Here is a 16,894-nt window from a genome sequence, read left to right as displayed (position 1 = left end):
CAACTTTAATAGATTCTTCAGCAAAATATTTTAAAACTTCAAATTTTGATAGTCATATAATTCACTCATAATATTATAAAGGCCTTCAGTCATAACGTGATATGTATCTCTCTAATTTTCTGTTACCCCTCGTAGAATTTATGCTTTAAATTAAAGTGTAAAGGATTAATCTGCAATTAATATAATAATATTTTTTACTGAAACAAAGCATTTTTTTTTAATAATATGATTACTGATAATAGAGTCACTGAGCGTTTAAACTTTATGGACACTAAAGAATATCTTTCTTAATTTATATAATATCTCAAGAATTTGTCAACAAAATTTTCTCAGATTCATCATGAACGGATCGATTCATTAACAATGTTTCATTTTAAATGCATCAAACACTAAGAAAATAAAATGAATCGTTTAAAATAATCGGTCGAAAACAGGTTTAAAAAAACTACTTAAAAAACGATGTACTTAAAACTATAAGCATATATCAAAAATTATATAACTACCATAAATACAATTTAATTACAAAAGCATGCAACTAACCTAAAAATAATTTAAATCATTGAAAACAGGCTAAAAAAAACTACTTAAAAAACGATGTACTTAAAACTATAAGCATATACAAAAAATATATAACTAACATAAATACAATTTACTTACAAAAGCATACAACTAACCTAAAAGTAATTTAAATCGTCCGTTGATAATGGTTGCCATGCCAACAATCAGAACACAGTGCGCATGCGTGAATTTTCTTCGCCTTTTACGGTAACGCAAATGCGTGAATTTTTCTACGCCAGTTGGGGTAACGCTATGCAGATTATACATTTTTAATTTCCTTTATTCTGTGTTATTTTAATTCAAAAGTAGTTCAGAATGAATCTGAAACATGGATTAATTAACAATGTTTAATTTTAAATGCATAAAACATTAAGAAAATAAACAGAATCGTTTAAAATAATCCGCCGAAAAATCTTAACCCTAGCCTCATTACTGTTGGGAGAAAAAAAGAACTAAAGCCTAAATCATTTGGCGTTGGGGAAAATGGAAGATTATTTTGGCGGAAAAGTTGGCGGTGGGGAAAATGGAAGATTTTTTTGGCGGGAAAGTTAGTTTTTAATTAATAATTAAAATTCTAATTAAAATTTCAAAAAAAGGGACCCCAGGTGCACATTCCTGACCTCTAAGGTATAAATGTACCAAATTTGGTAGCTGTATGTCAAATGACCTGGCCTGTAGAGCGCCAACACACACACACACACACACACACACACACACACACATTGAGCTTTATTATAAGTATATATAAATAAGAACGCTTTTATTTTCAATATTTCAGAAGCCATAGTGTGCCGGAAATTGTAAACGAACAAAGACTATAAAAACCTCCAATTTAAACTTTTATTCTTACAAGGAAAATGATATATAGAAGAAACTAAGTGACTTACTTCATTTAAATTTAATAATACGAGATTAGAATGGTAGAAAAATGTAATAATTCATTTTTTATCGAGCCGTTTTAGCAGATGATCTGAAAAGCGGGCGTGGCAACTTTGTTTTGCCTCTGTCATGCATCAAGAATTATTCAATAAATTAATAAAAAATACAGAGCTCTAAAATTTTACAGACACATTTAGAAAAAGCCACTTTATCATATAAGATCATAAAAAAAATTCGATTTTTTTTTAATGATTCTTTAGATGTTTTGTCACCTTAATAATATCACTTTCTTCTTTCCGATAATTATAAAGAAAGCAACTTATTTTAAAATTATAATGACAAATCAAACTGCTTCATTTATTTTCACTAACAAACTATTTCTTTAGCCCGCCCATTGAATTGCCATTAGACTTTTATTCCTTTCAATCCTTAGATAAAAATAATGAAATACAGCTTATTTAAACATCCATAGATAATGATTTTATTGATATCACATAATTTAAAATTTACTGTAAAATATATAATATTAAAGTAATCTTGTAAAAATAAAATACAAAGAGGTTTATTTTAAAGTTTAAAACATATTATTGAAAAGCTTTGAAGCTATTTTAAAGAAATTCTAAAAGACTGTATTAACTGGCATGAACCTTTCTATGAACTAAAAATTTATCGTCTGCATTTTAAATATGTTTGAAAATATTAATTATCGTTTGCAATAATGCTTCTTTCAATTAAATGCAAAGAATAAAATTTTATATTATACAAATAAAAAATGCATTATTTAATTTTTCAATTATATTCTTAAAAAAATAGCGTTTGCTTTAAAAAAAAATTAACAATGGTACTAAGATCTCATCTATTGCATTCTATTGCATTTCTGAATATTTCAATTTTAAATATTAATTGGAATAAAAAGAAAATAAGTCATCAGTTTTTTTAAATATATTTATGTTAAATTATAGCGGTTATCTTTTTTTAATACAATATACTGTTATCAAAGTGCAGACATCAGATTAGAAGACAGCCAAATTAGTAAAATCTCCGAACAATGAGGTTCAAATAGAAAAATGCGTTTTAAATAACAAAATGTATGTTCATTACACAAATATACAAAATTTTACAGAAAATTATTATACATGCAATAAATATTACAAAATATAATCCAAAATCGGAGCAATAGACTTTTTTAGGATTTGGCAAGATAACTAACACTTATTTAACAAATTGGTTGACAACTATAAAAATATTCTTAATAAACATTTTTATTGCAAAATATTTCCAGCAATATTTAATCACATTTAAATAAAGAGTCTCTTACCCAAGCAATAAACCCTAGACAAATTTTAAATGTATAGCCATAAAAGTTGAAGAGATTCTCACATTTATGTATATTGCCAAAAAGAGAATAAATATAATTTCAGAAAATAATTTAGTTTATTTTTAAAAAACTGAATTGAAGGAAAAAAAAAAACACTTCACACTCTCACTTCCAAAAAAAAAGATTATAATAAAATTCATTCAAAATTATTTAAGTATGCGTAGCTTCTAGAATTCCTGAAAATTTATCATTTTTACAAAATATTGTTAGTAATTATTTCTGCTCTTTTATTTTTTTATTAGTTTTCTTCATGCTATTAAACTTTAGTCCACGTGCATTTAAACAATTTTAAAATAAGGAAAGAAATCAAGATTGGAAGTCATATTTATTTATTTAAATTAGACAATACAGATAACGTCGGAAATCGTCGGAGTTGAAAATCACTTTTCAGCCTCCAACTTCTAGGCAATTGCAACTATCAAAAACTTTTAGTGCAAAAGTTGTTCGGCTTAATAAAACACTAATTAGTTTAATTTAATTTTTTTCTATCTTCATTCCAAAAGAAGCTATGAGAAAACGAACTTCCGACCATTTCTACCAGCTTTAAGCTAGATGACCTCTCAACAAACTCACCCGAGAATTTTAATCTACTTACAACATATTCCAGGCCAATTAAAATCAAATAAAACTACTCTCGCTATCGAGTTAACAAGATTACATGGGCAAAGCATTATACGCAAACATATATATAAAATTTTGAACAAAGGGTAGTTTGAAAAGGATCCTAATCGGTGAAGATTTGCAGAACTTTCTCCAAAGTCGTGTAGCGAACACCTTTGCAATGCGTTGCCTTTCTATAAAAAATTTCCCTAAATGTATAAATTTTATCAAAATAATTTTAGTTTTATACAAACAGTATATCTTAAACAGTTCTTCTGAATATTGTTCATCTTTATTAAGGAATTCTCATGATTAGATTTTCGCTCCTTCCCAGCGATGAAAACAATACTTGCACAGCATTATATTTTTTGGACTTTTTTAAACCGTTAATGTCAGTTTACCGCTAATCATCAAAATGCTTCAACTTCCCACCATCAAATTATATGCGTCATCATAAAGTAGCGAAATCCCTACGACCTTCTAATCTCGTTTTGGAAGATACAAAAGTTTTCTAAGGATAGCACATATTCTTCTAATAAAATGAATTCTAATCACAGAAAACAGCGCACCTAATTTTTCACGCTGAGATGGTGATGATGACCCCCCCCGCAAACATTTCATACTGTCATTCTACTGAATGCTTTTTGGTTTCTAGTGAAATGTGAAAGGATTATGTCTTATAATCTGCTATTATTTGGTATTTGAAAACTTGTGCCTCTTTTTCTTTCAACTATGGTTATATTCCACGCTTTTAGAAAATTGTGAAAATATTTATTATGAGTCTTAATAAGTCCCTTAACAAAAGTGGGTATTCTATAGAAAAATCCTCTATATCATTTCACATAGTAGTAATAAAAATCCTTCTGTTAAAAACTGGTACATTTTTTTCAAAGAAGACCAGGTACTTACTTACAAGATACGCCTTTTTCAAACAGACATCATATTCAAAGTTTTCTGACCTGAGGCATCCCGTCTTGCTGACCTTGACCTACTCCACTAGCGTCATTCTTTCTGTTCTTAACAGTATCGTCTTCATAATTGGCTAATTGTCGGTTCGTTGTTCTATATTGGAGCTGCAGATATTATTAAAAAGACCCAGCGGGTACACAACCTTATAATTATGAGTCGTTTGTCTGCAGAAACCATATCGCTATCCACAGCGATGCGTATTTATTTCTCCGATTGTTTCAACTCATCTTCTCAAAAATAATCAGCACACTGTGAGTCAGAAAGACACAGCTCTCAATTGCCACATTTGACAAGCCAATGATCTTTAAATGGCTTGGTTCTTTGATTTTCCCTTGGATTCTTTAGATTTCCCCTTCTTTAATTTCTGATTCTTTGATTTTTCCACTTGAATTTTCTCTAGGATTATTTGATTTTCCCTTCATTTCAGGTATCTTGGCCTGAAATCATTAATTTGTTTTTATACTTGTTACTGAAGATTCATTTCATCTGCGTACATTCTTAGTGAAATAGTATGGCCTACTACCACTAAAACGATTTTGAATGATATCAATATATTTCACTGTTTTTTTCAAAACCAAGCAAAACATCCTAAATTATTCTTGTAAAGAAAGAAAGAAAGAAAAGCAGGGACGGTATCCCCGAAATCACTTTCTCGCACACTCTTTTACAAAAGCTTTATCCCCCAGTCTCCATCCGAAATAAAAACTGTTAGGAAAAACAACCATGAGTGCTCAGAATTTTGTTTTCAGAGTCCCGCATATTTATCTGCACCTCGTGTTTTGGAAGCCAACATTTAGTACAAACCGGCAATTTTTAATAACAAGAACACATACCAAATTTCATATATCTAAACCGATGCGTTTTTGAGTTATCAGATTTAATAAATGTAAATATACAGATAATCAGAATGTCGTGTTCACGAACAGAGAGACATTATATTATATTATATTATACTATATTATATATATTCTGACTCTGTGAGGTCTAAAACGTGTAGATTTGCCAAATTCGAATTTCTCTTTGTATGCTTCATTTACTAGAAAATGAAAATCCAAAAGTTCATTCATCCTCATATCTTTACCATTTTTTTTTTAAATATTTCTTTACTTATTTTTTAATCCTAATTTAATATTTCTAATGCCTTAATTCTAATTTAATATTTCTTTACTTATTTCTTTAAAAATCTCTCAACAATATTTAATTCATACTAGTTTTCGGAAACTGCGGCATCAAACTTATGTACGTAAGAACAAAGAAATATTAACGCCTGCACATCTGTTTCCTTACGAGCAATCTAACTCAGCAGTGAAAAAACATATACAGACAAATAAAAATTAAGGGCAATGATTTTAGCTGAATTATACGGTTTATCTCAACAGCAGTGCTTGTCACGAATAATTTTAATTATATTTTAAATATCAATATAAGATGGACAGTCTCTTTCTAGTTTTAAATCAAAATATGTAAAAATACAATGTTACATTTATAATTAACTAAATTATTGAATATTAAATAATTATAATATCCGATACTCAGGACGATTATCGATATCATTTCTGAATTATGTGAAAATCCTAAATTTAAAAAAAAAAAATTACATAATAATGTCGGTTACAATAAATTAAATCAAATGTAAAGTAAACCAATAACATTGCTTAATAAAATGTTCTTAAATACTGTAGTGATTTTTTTTGTAAATCTAGTTTTATTCTGACAAAAATTTACATTTTTGAAATTTATAGGATAAATAGAAACAATCACAATCAGCGCTTCTAAACAATGCAGCAATACAAAGCCATTTTTTTTTTCACTCGAAGAAGAAAAAATAGAAAATTAAAACATTCTAAAATATTTTAATCTTTTTTTTTTTTTTTTTTTTTTTTTTTAAATCCTTCAAGAAAAGTACAAGAATTTCAGATCTAAAATCTAAAACCATGTGACATAATCTCATTCTACAGAATTATGTTAAGGTAAAGGTATGCAGAAAAGATAAAAATCATTTAAATTATATCTACGCATCATTACTTATCCATAAAATAGCAAACGTTTTTTATGAAAAAAAAATCTCCAAATAAACACTATACAGTTAAACATAAATTTAACAAAAAAGGAGTTTTTCTGAAATGTAGATTTATCGCCAGAAATCTTACAATAACTTTTAATAATTCATTTTACAGATTGAAATCATGTTCATTTTCATACATGACTATGTCAGATCATTCATGAAAATGATAACTATATGTAATAGAATAATTGCTTAGTTTATATATTGTAAGTTTAAAAGTGTGAACACAATTCATACAATTTTTTTTTGTATTGTTAGATACAGTGGCTCAAACAATTGAGAGTGCACTTTAATTTTACTTGATAAATCCGACTTTCAATATAAATAACATATTACCGAGAAGTGCAAACATGTTTTTAATTTTCCAGATAACAAATGGTTTACTTTAAAATAAAATCAAAGAACAATCAACAAAAAATTTCTAAATTGAAAAATTTCAGAAACATTTTAAATAAACATACGCAGATTTCTGCCTCAAAAAATTGAGAATACACCAATGGAATTTTTGTAATATCTCACATAAAAAGAAAGTGTCAGTATTTAATTGCAAGTCTTTTGGCTTTTATAATGGCCTCTAAACATCGTGGTACTGATTCGGCCACTTTTTGATGGTATCTGAAGATATTTTACCCTATTCTTTTTGTAACACTTGTTTTAAATGGACTTTTGTTTCTAATTGTTTTGTTTTTGGACCACTGTTTCGAGTGTGGCCAACAGATATTCAATGACACTGATGTCGGCGGACTGTGGGAGTAAGTATAATTGCTGTTTGCAATAAAAAAGACACCACAGTTTGACATTATGTGCATTCTGTTTGGTGTCGTTGCCCCCACTGAAAAATGAAATTTTCATCTAAACCCAAATTCTTAGCACTTTTCTTTAGATTGCTGTGAAGTATATCTAAGTAAACCATATGGTTCATAATGCCATCTATAAAAGCTAAATTTCCCAATCATGACGGAGTCACTACCATGTTTAACTATAGGACGTAATTTTTTGGATTCAAAGCAGTATTAGGTTTTCTCCATACAGTGCAATGGCTGTTACTGCCAAATAATGTTGAATTTAATTTCGTCATTAAATATAAATTTCTTCCAAGGCTTATTGGTCTTCAATTGATGAGTCTTTGCAAACTTCAAATGCTTTTTCTGAATTTGTAAGTTATGAACCGTTTCTTTCTAACTAATTATATTTCGCACAGTTTCAGCGCTTACACTTCTGCCTATGATTTACGAAATTTCTGCAACAAGTTGCATGAACCATGTGATCGCAGCTACCTAAAGGAAGGTGCTAAAAATTTGTGTTTAGATGGAAATTTCATTTTTCAGCAAGACAACGATACCAAACAGAATGCACGTAACATCAAATTGTGGTGTCTTTTTCATTGTAAACAGCAGTTACACACACTACCACAGTCTGCTGATATCAATATCATTGAATATTTGTGGACCAATCTCGAAACAAAGGTCCAAAAACATAAAATTAGAAACAAAATCTATTTAAAACAAGTGTTGCAAGAAAAATGGGGTAAAATATCTTCAGGTACCACCAAAATGTGGTCGAATCGGTACCACGATGTTTAGAGAACATTATAAGATATACAATTAAATACACGCTTTCTTTCTAAGCGAGATATTACAAAAATTACATTGGTGTAATCTCTTTCGAGGCAAAAATCTGCATATGTTTATTTAAAATGCTCCTGAAATTTTTCGTTGATTGTTTTTTGATTTTACTTTAAATTAAACCATTTGTTATGTGTAAAAATAAAAACAAGTTTGCACTTCTAGGAAATGTGTTATTTATATTGAAAGTAAGGTGTACTCTCAATTGTTTGAGCCATTGTCATTTATTTTTTCAACCAGAAGACAAGATTTGTACTCTTTTCTAAATCTAATGATGAATTGGACGTGCTACTATTAACCACACAGAACAAGAAAAATAATAATTTAAAAAAAAACACGTTTTAAATCACTTTTTTCAAAAGAAAAAAAAAAAGAAAAACCAAAGGCCGAAAATGTGTCAATTTAAAGCAGAAACAAGTTCCACAGAAGTATAATAAATACTTCGATTAATTTCATTCTTTGAAGTATTATTTGTAAACCGTTTTTATATTAAGCTCATTTTATAATATCGTACATCTTTGAGCTACAAGAATATCTGCTTTTTAGGTTGGAAATCACTAAAAGCAATAAGATCTACAAATACAATGTGACAATACACAGAGAGCAATGAATAAGTACAATAACGATGAAAGAATTAATACGAGCTTCTACCATATTCAGAGTTACGAATAAACTTCAATAATATTAAATAACTTCATTTTCAATATATTCATACCACACAGAACATCTAGCTGTTGTTAGAACTAAATTTTGTTCATATTAAATATTTTTAAATAGAATATAATATATTCATATTCAAAACTATTTAACTTAAGCGTAATGAATGACACAATTTGTAGTTATTTTCCATGCAATCAATCAAGGAGGCAATTAATTAATAAACAATGAATCTTAAGAAAGGCAGCGGCAGATTTTGTTATTTTATGGCCAAAGACAGAGTACATTATGAGGCCGCTCTTTTAATAAAATGGTTTTATTAGTTTCACACATCAACAAGTTAATGCTTTATTTTAGGTTAATTTTATTAAATTATACTTTAAAAGTTAAATTTATTTTATTGCAAATAGGTATTTGTTCATCTGTTGTAACTCTATTCTATCCGACATCCATGTTTGTACATAATAATATTGAAAGTTCTGAAGTTCGGTTTAAAAAATATTCTAATAATTAAATAAACACATTAAAACAAATAGAAATCTGGCCTTGTGCTTGAGAAAAAATTAATACTTTCCTTAGTATTTATCATTTAAATTATTTTTATATATTTATTTGACAACTAATAAAATAATTTTTTTTTTCAATCAACTTGTTAGCGGCTATATGCAACTGCCTTGCCTGCTTTCCACCATTGAAGATAAAAGACAATTACCAAACGATATTTCTCCAATAAAAAAATTTAAAAAAAAACAGTTCAATAATATTTAATCTAATACAAAGCATATATTAATCTTCATATACTTACTTTAAAATTAGTATTGCCTTTCAAAAAATCACATAATCACATAAGATCACAAGGAATATAAAAGGGAAATCAAACACTGCAAAGCGACAAAATTAAAATTGACAGGGAATGAACGATTCGGCGTAACATAGTATGATTAACGATTTCGCTTTTTAAAAGTGTATTTAATGGTTTATTGTATAACAGATAACCTTGAACACAAAAGCTTTGCATTCTTTGCCTGGGTTTCGAAATCCAATTGTACAGAAATATTTTAAGGACACGATTAAGTTCAAGCTCGAATTCCTTCGCCACTCAATTTATTCGGCAAGTTTTAAACAATTTTCTAAACGAATAACGTTAAACAACAGTGTTGTAAAATAGATATTTCTAATTAACCCAAGAAAAGAGTTTCCAAGTAATAAATAAAAAATTTCATAATTAATCCTTAGACATTTAACATTGGAATTAAAAAAATATATATATTTAATGGATATTTAAAGCTCTAATCTGAAACAACACAAAATGACAATGTTCCAACTTGATTCATATCTCTTTTTATTGTTAAAAATTAGCTCTTAATTTTAATAGCGATAAAGTACAAAAAAAATGCATTTAATATCATCTCCGCGTTCGCGTAACTAAAATAATGAAAAGTATTCTAGTAAAATATAAAAAATATTTCTAAAAATTTATTAAAGTTAAAGAAAAAATGCACAAAAATAAAATTCATAACAAAGAAATGCTACTTTTAACTCTAAAATGATGTAAAATTTGGTTTTATGTGATAATACACCCCGAGGTTATTAACGGAAAACTAAAATTTCAGTTAACTTTTATAAAAAAAATGTAATTAAATTTTGAAAAATCTTTCTTAAAGGACAATTACTAGACAAAAAAGAAGTATGCGTCGAATTTAGTAGATCTAAGTTCAACTATGGAGCATTTTTTATAATTTTTGCATAATGTCGAAATATACGGACAGCAAATTTACTAATTTAGCAGGATAGTAAAAATCCAACCTATACATATGGCATGCTAGCTAGCGTCGAAATTGGCAAATGAAGTAGCATATAACAATTATACTACAGAACATTAAAATAATAATAATATGTTGACTCTATATAATTTTCATGTTTCCCTGCCAAAAATGACAAACAATAATTATTAATATATTTCTTGCTTTAACTAACATTTAAAATACGATTTTTGTCGTTTAAAATAATTATAATTTTAAAAAAAAAAATTGGTTTTATATTTTCGAATTAATGCAAAAAAACGAAAAATGTGCAATTAAAATTTAATATTTTTGATTAATTTATAGAATCAGTTCATATTGGGTAAAACTTAAAAACCAGAGACATGTTTTTTCAATTCTGGGGCTGAAAGGTTCCAACCCGATTCCAACAAAGCTTCCCTACAGACCACGGACAATGTTAAACCTGGCGCCAAATCTCAAATGTCCTCCAGATGAGGACATTGGCACGGCCAAAGGTCCATGCCAAAAGATTTCATGTAGCTTCAAAATAAAGAATTTATAGTAACTCGACTCTGCTTTACAAAGCGCTTTTTTTTTTGTTTGTTTTTTGTAGAATTTAACGTAATTTAAATAATTCAACGCCTCTTTCTTCGTTGTTGTTTTTTTATTATGTCTTTTTTTTCCCCGTTTTTTCAACCCAATATCTTAATTCTTCTACAACTCTTCAAGTACATTAACTTATTTTACTTCCTTTTTTTAAAAAAATGCAGATTCTAAATGGTATCTTCAGCGGTAAAATATCAAACTTTCAGCCCAATAGGAGTAGCTTTGAGGTCAACCATTATAATACAACAATTAATAAAAATGTGTATATTATTTAGTATATTAAATTTTTAAAGACATAATTATATAAAATGGAAAATAACATTCGCCGAGACTGCTTACTATGGTCAGAGAAAATTGAAGTACATAATACTGAAAAAGCTAAAACCGGCCGAATCACCTCTGAAAATTTTTAAGTGCTTTTACGTAGCGTGGCTACATGCACAAAATTTTCATTTTCTAGAAAAATGAATTTTATGACATAGAGTATTGATTAATGATTTTTAAAAATTATTTCAATTATGTTGTGTCAATGATTTTTAAATACGTTCTTTAATCATTAATACTTAGTTGAATGAAATAGTAATAGAATTATGTAATTATTATGCTCCGCTGTTAATTTCCGTTTTCATCAAAGATAGTCAAATTCCAAGTATTTCGCGATCTTTTAGTGTGTGTGGGGGGGGGGTGTACTGAATAATAAATTCTGCTTTTATATATATTTCTCAATAAATATAAAAGAAGAATTTTATGCAAATGAAATTTAGCACGATTTCGCATCTGGAAGTCAAATTTATTGAAGCATGAATTTTGCCAACTAGGTTTCAAGAGAGACAGACGATTTTATTACACAATGACTAAAAACCGAATTTCTCCCATACTTTTCTGTTCGATGCATTTTTCTTCCATTTTTTTTTTTTTTTCCCGAAGTAGATATTTATTGTCTTTTTTTTAACATTCTATTTTCTTTTAATTTGAAACGTATATAATGTTTCCGTATACTATTTACTAACAATTAAACATCTCTATTTTGGTGAATTAAAGCTGATTGGCGCATGTATAAGACACAGAAATTCTATATTTGAGATAAGACACTACCTTTCGCTTCTATTATGCATATTTATTTAATTAATTAATTTATAGTAATACACTTTTTACATTCAAATTAATGTTATAAAACAAACATAAATATTTCGAATTTTATTTAACAATTTCGGAAATTTAAAATTATAACTAAATTAACTTTTTTTTTTTTCAAAATTAAATCAGCAAAGTAAATTTTTAGGCACCCTCGGATCAACAGACCGCCAAAGTTTACAACCCAATTCATCCACTAGATAAGACCTATTAACTGGAAAGTCACCATAATAAATCGCAGCTTTTAACTAACTTCTATCAAATTATTAACACACCTTGGAGAAAAATATTTAAACTACAATGAGTACATTTAAATTTAAATCAATTTCCTCACAAATTTTAAACTTCTGTAATTTTTAAATATACAGGGTGATCAAGAAATAACAGGAGGTGTTCGGAGCCTTGTAGCGTGTTATGTACTGGACAAAATATAACAAAATTCGGTCACCATACACATTAAAATATGCGGTTTCGATTTATCAAGAAAAAAAAATAGTACCAAACAATGCCGATAGGGAAATCCTGATGCTGCAAGCGCATAATGTGTGGAAAAAGAATACAAAACTGCCAATGGACACAGTAAATAGCAACACACCAAATACCAATGAAAAACGTTTATTATAGCAACTTACAAATTTGGCTCAAGGTGACCACCAACTTGATGTTCCAATAATGTATGCGGTACATGAGGTTTTCGATGGTGGTTCGCATCATATCGGCATTTATTCGTCTGGCATGTAACGTTATTTAATCTTTTAAAGTAGGAATGTCAGGAACATATCCTTGATACACAACAACTTTCAAGTGAACCAGAAATTGGCAAGATTCAGATCAGTGTCATCAGTTAATGGGTGTTATCTTACACGGATAAAATTCCAGGATCTTACGCTATATCTTCTGCACCGTCGAGAACGGGATATCTGTCTGTCGTGATATTGAACGTGCACTGCTGGTACCCTGCTCATTAGCTATCGCCTGATCCATAACGGCAGTTGCAACTTCTTCAATTTGTCCCTGCTTGATACCTTTAAATCCTCGGCCTTGAATTCTCGCACACCAAGAATCCCTGTTGTTTCAAATCTTTCAATTATTCTTCGTAAGTTAGTTATGGTCATCAGTCCTCTCGTAACTGTTTTAACCGCCGGTATTCACGAAGAGTAGCACTGGCATTTTCATCTCGCTGATATAACAGCTTGACAAATAAGGCGCGTCCACGTAGTGAGAACGCAGAATGACTTAAAATCCCGCAACCCTTCCTTTTATTTTCTATGTCATGTCACAAAGTACCCGTATAAATTATATAATAAAGTTTTCGATCAAAGTTTCCCCTATCGGCGTTTTCGGTACTATTTTTTTTTTTTTTCCCTTGATAAATCGAAACCGCGTTAATGTGCATGGTGGCCAAATTTTGTTATATTTCATCCAGTACATAACACACTACAGGGCTCCAAATACCTCCTGTTATTTCTTGATCACCCTGTATATGATTCAAACTAACAAATTGATAATGCAAATATTTTATTTTGAACTATTCTAGTCCAGTTAAGACTATTTCAGTTTATTTCATTCTATGAATTTAAAACTATTCCAGTCAGGAAAATTCACATCTATTTTTTTCTTTTTTTCTTTTCTTATTAGTTAACCATAATAAAGTATATCCTTTTAATTTATCTTAAAAATAAGTAGAAAAATATTTTTATCAGGTTAGCAAGCAAAACATCTGTAAAAGAAAAAAAATACCAAGAATCTAAATGGGAAAATAATAATATTAACTGTTTTTTTTTTTTTTTTTTTTTTTGGAAGCATTAAATTTTCTAAAAATCCATTTGGGTCTAAGAATATATACTTTTCTGCTTAATTAAGATAAAACCATAAAATTAAATACCATATAAGAATGAAAAATTACCATGCTAAATAATGAAGGGGGAAAAACTGGACACTTTATGCAGGAAAATAATAATGCATTTATATGGACTGCAAACCAAAATGAATTGAACAAAAAAAGAAATTCTTATTTAGAATATCAATTTCTTCAATTCAATGAAGAAATTAAATGACAATTCAGTTACAGCATTATCTGTATCAAAGATAGATGTCGTAAACTGATTATAATCATACTCATTATATTTTTATTTCTTTGTTTCATCCTAAATTAGTTACAGTTACAGAATTATTTTTGATATTAAAATCAATATATCAAGGTACAACAACAAAAAAAGGCCTTTAAATTACCAAAAGAATTCTGCTTAACATTTTTAATGTAACTAATAAAATAGTATAGGTAATTAAAGATTTTAATGTATATAAGTGCTATATGTGTAAATGGTTCCATAGCTAACTTATTACAACAAAAGTACTTTAATAATTAATATTGCATTAAATCTCAAAATAATTGAAAATGAGAGACAAAAAGACATGAGAAAACTATACAAGATGAAAATATTTTTAATTCTTTTTAATAAAAGTTTTTACAATCTAAAATTCTAGAATTTTTAAGGAACTTACAATTTAAATAATAAAGTATGCACAATCCATATATTGGATATTATATTGATCTTGGATATTAATCTTTTATAAATTAAAGCAATGCAGATGATTAGGTAGTAAAAAAAGTTACAAGAAAAAACATTATATTTATAAAAAAATAAAGTTCATCTGGGAATTAAATCTGAAATTATGAAATGCTGAATCTTGAACAATGAAAGCAAAAAGTTATGATTGAATTATACTTCCTTAAAAAAATTAAGAAAAAATAATTTTAAATGAAAAAAATATGCTAAGAAAGAAATATGGAATAATAATTAAATAAAGTTTAGAGATTCAGGGAAAAAATAAAAAAAAATTAACATGATTTTGGATAATAGCATATTCACAATAGACTTATCAGCTGTTTATATATGAACAGACTTTATTTTACCACAGTACATCACAAATCAGACATAATATCTATAGTTTAATATTGTAAAATTTATCATTGTCAATATTTCACAATCTTTTAATTATGTTCCAAAACAAATTGGCAAGGTTTTGCTAAACTATGTATTTCCTGTTTATAAAGACTGATACATTTTCTCAGATATAATTTAAAAAAATTAATATGACATTTTTTTTAATGTTGAATAATGTTTTTCATTTTATTATTGTTAGCAGTATAATTCCCTGTCCTCCTTTTAAAAAAAAAAATGAATCACTAATTTTTCTACTATCCATTTTTATAAAATAAATAAATTAGTATATACATGTTTCAACAGATACAGATAGTTTCAGAATTTAAAATAAAAAGTCTAAAAATCTAAAATTTTGAAATGGGTAAAAAACCAACATCGTTGGAAAAAAATTTTACTGTCAGTTTTTATATACTCAAAGTGAATACCTGAATCTTTGAAACCTATATAATGAATCTATTTTAAAAGAATTGAAAATAATTTCAGAAAGATTTAAAATTTTATAATTTATTCAATGAGGTAACAAGTGTTCAAGTTGTTACAATTGTTACTTGTTAAACATTCGATGAACTCCTTGGTTTATGAAATTTTATGATTATATGTTTATTTGTATATTTCAGGGGGGGGGGGGAGAATATTTCATGTCAATTTTTCAGATAACAGTAATTTACTATTTACATTAACAATCTTTAAACAACCAATAACAATAAATTATTTTTAAAAAAACTTACTGATTGTTTTTGGTATGATTACTTATAAAATATATCTAAATATCATTGATAAGTAACAATTTAATCATACAAAGAAGTGAATGCTATATTGATTAAGAAAAACATACTAAATTATATCTAAATCGTCTTAATACAATATCCTACCATAATGATCAAGACTATTTTAAAAACTGTATGAGAGAATGTGAGGTTGAAACCAGAAGTATTCGCTCATCAAAGAAATTTTAAATAAATTAATAATGATAACATTTGAAATTATATCAACAATAAATTCATTTCTTACTCACCGGCTTTTATGTTAACTTTCCATCGTTTTGATATAAAATACGATGCAAATTTGTAGGATGAGGACCTATGATGACAGCTCACACTATATTTATTCTTTAGAGATTTTTTTTTATTTTTTTCAGAAAGTCACATAATTTTAAGACAGATTTGAGGAAGAAGATGAAATTTCAATAATCAAATTATTTTACAGATAAGATAAAATAATTTCAGTGTTTTGTGCTTAGTTTTGAAACATTCTCCGAAATACCTACAAATAAGTATCTAAAATTTGAATCTACAAACACAATTTAAAGAACCAAGACTAGCGCTTGTTTGTAAATCCGACGACCCGAAAATCGCTCACTTTTTACCCAGAATGCATTACAATTGAGTATCGTGTTATTGCCACTTTTCAGCATATTCAAAATATTTCAAAGATGTGGGAAATTAAAAAATAATAATTAAGGAATTCCTAAGCCCGTATTTTTCTACATATTGCCTGTAAAAATAATATAATTTTCCTAATTTTGAAGGGATGTCAATTTTTGTCAATGCTTTTGATTTGCTCACACAGAGAAATTCATCAACTTTTTTTCACATTTGTAAGTAATTTGCCAAATAATTACTTATAATTAGAAGTAGTGTAACAGCCAAAAGGAGTAACAAAGAAATATCAAAACTGAATTCATGCAATTTCAGAAACACAATTAAATATAA

At 27.7% G+C, this 16,894-nt stretch overlaps 1 protein-coding gene across 1 annotated transcript in view; it reads right to left on the bottom strand.

The window, feature by feature from the left end:
• LOC129975631 (uncharacterized) overlaps nt 1-16,528 on the bottom strand; it is a 78,105-nt gene extending 61,577 nt beyond the window's left edge. Inside the window, exon 1 of the mRNA XM_056088715.1 lies at nt 16,198-16,528. The gene's annotated coding sequence lies outside the window, so the exon portion shown is untranslated. The remainder of the gene's footprint in view (nt 1-16,197) is intronic.
• Nucleotides 16,529-16,894: the final 366 nt, after the last annotated feature.

This window comes from Argiope bruennichi, chromosome 7, assembly GCF_947563725.1.
Source record: "Argiope bruennichi chromosome 7, qqArgBrue1.1, whole genome shotgun sequence".
In the NCBI taxonomy this organism is placed as follows: Eukaryota; Metazoa; Arthropoda; class Arachnida; order Araneae; family Araneidae; genus Argiope; species Argiope bruennichi.
The sequence above is the reverse complement of the archived record's forward strand: the minus strand, read 5'-3'. Positions and strand labels throughout refer to the sequence as shown.